Source organism: Salvelinus namaycush, chromosome 32 (assembly GCF_016432855.1).
Source record: "Salvelinus namaycush isolate Seneca chromosome 32, SaNama_1.0, whole genome shotgun sequence".
NCBI classification, from domain to species: Eukaryota; Metazoa; Chordata; class Actinopteri; order Salmoniformes; family Salmonidae; genus Salvelinus; species Salvelinus namaycush.
Genome location: NC_052338.1, coordinates 27997133 through 27999694, shown reverse-complemented (window position 1 = coordinate 27999694; position 2562 = coordinate 27997133).

Sequence of the window (2562 nt, the reverse complement as noted above, 5' to 3'; positions counted from 1 at the left end):
ATCTGGCTGCTCATGGCTGGCTGACGGATCTGGCTGCTCATGGCTGGCTGACGGATCTGGCTGCTCATGGCTGGCTGACGGATCTGGCTGCTCATGGCTGGCGGAAGGCTCTGGCTGCTCATGGCTGGCTGACGGATCTGGCTGATCCTGGCTGGCGGAAGGCTCTGGCTGATCCTGTCTGGCGGAAGGCTCTGGCTGATCCTGTCTGGCGGAAGGCTCTGGCTGATCCTGTCTGGCGGACGGCTCTAGCGGCTCCTGTCTGGCGGACGGCTCTAGCGGCTCCTGTCTGGCGGACGGCTCTAGCGGCTCCTGTCTGGCGGACGGCTCTAGCGGCTCCTGTCTGGCGGACGGCTCTGAAGGCTCATGGCAGACGGGCGGCTTTGCAGGCTCAGTACAGACGGGCGGCTTTGAAAGCTCAGTACAGACGGACAGTTCAGACGGCGTTGGGCAGACGGGCAGTTCAGGCGCCGTTGGGCAGACGGGCAGTTCAGGCGCCGTTGGGCAGACGGGCAGTTCAGGCGCCGTTGGGCAGACGGGCAGTTCAGGCGCCGTTGGGCAGATGGGCAGTTCAGGCGCCGTTGGGCAGACGGGCAGTTCAGGCGCCGTTGGGCAGACGGGCAGTTCAGGCGCCGCTGGGCAGACGGCAAATTCTGGCCGGCTGAGACGCACTGTAGGCCTGGTGCGTGGTACCGGAACTGGAGGTACCGGGCTAAGGACACGCACCATCAGGCTAGTGCGGGGAACAGGAACAGGGCATACTGGACCCTGGAGACGCACATTTGGCCTAGTGCGTGGTGCCGGCACTGGTGGTACCGGGCTGGGGACACGCATCTCAGGGCTAGTGCGGGGAGCAGCAACAGGACGCACAGGACTCTGGGAACACACAGGAGGCTTGGTGCGTGGAGTAGGCACTGGTGGTAATGGGCTGGAGACACGCACCATAGGGCTAGTGCGTGGAGGAGGAACAGGGCTCTGGAGACACACTGGAAGCCTGGTGCGTGGTGTAGGCACTGGTGGTACTGGGCTGGGGCGGGGAGGTGGCGCCGGAAATACCGGACCGTGCAGGCGTACTGGCTCCCTTGAGCACTGAGCCTGCCCAACCTTACCTGGTTGTATGCTCCCCGTCGCCTGACCAGTGCGGGGAGGTGGAATAACCCGCACCGGGGACACCATGCGTAAGGCTGGTGCCATGTAAGCCGGCCCGAGGAGACGCACTGGTGGCCAGATGCGTTGGGCCGGCTTCATGACATCCGGCTCAACGCTCAATCTAGCCCGGCCGATACGTGGAGCTGGAATGTACCGAACCGGGCTATGCACGCGTACAGGAGACACCATGCGCTCTACTGCGTAACACGGTGTCTGCCCGTACTCTCGCTCTCCATGGTAAGTACAGGGAGTATGCGCAGGTCTCCTACCTGACTTCGCCACACTCCCTTTAAGCCCCCCCCCCCCCAATAAATTTTTGGGTAGTACTCACGGGCTTCCAGCCTTGCCTCCGTGCTGCCTCCTCATATCGCCTCCTCTCGGCTTTCGCTGCCTCCAGCTCAGCTTTGGGGCGGCGATATTCTCCTGGTTGAGCCCAAGGTCCCTTACCATCCAATTCGTCCTCCCATGTCCAGAAATCCTGTGTAGGTGGGTCCTGTTGCCGCTTGACACGCCGCTTGGTCCGATTTAGGTGGGTAATTCTGTCACGATCGTCTTTGGGTGAGAGAGAGGACCAAGGCGCAGCGTGTGCAAAATACATCTTCTTTTATTTAGAAGAGAGAAAAACCACAAAACGAACACTATACACAAACGAACAAAATAACAAACTGACGACCGTGAAGCTATAATGACAAATTGTGCTGACACAAACACTACACATAGACAATTACCCACAAAACCCAAATGCCTATGGCTGCCTTAAATATGGCTCCCAATCAGAGACAATAAACCACAGCTGCCTCTAATTGAGAACCAATCTAGGCAGCCATAGACATACAAACACCTAGACAAGACACTGACCCATTAAACGTACAAACCCCTAGACAAACCAAAACACATACATTCCCCATGTCACACCCTGACCTAACTAAAATAATAATGAAAACAAAGATAACTAAGGCCAGGGTGTGACAATATTATGGCTGCTTTCGGTGCAATTTCTGATTGTAGCTGAAATGTAAACTATGATTTATACCTGAAATATGCAAATTTTTCGAACAAAACATATGCTATACAATAAATATGTTATCAGACTGTCATCTGATGAAGTTGTTTCTTGGTTAGTGGCTATTTATATCTTTATTTGGTCGAATTTGTGATAGCTACTGATGGAGTAAAAAACTGATGGAGTAAGAAAAGTGGTGTCTTTTGCTAACGTGGTTAGCTAATAGATTTACATATTTTGTCTTCCCTGTAAAACATTTAAAAAATCGGACATGTTGGCTGGATTCACAAGATGTGTACCTTTCATATGCTGTATTGGACTTGTTAATGTGTGAAAGTTAAATATTTAAAAAAAAGATCTTTTGAATTTCGCGCCCTGCACTTGAGCTGGATGTTGTCATAAGTGTACCGGTG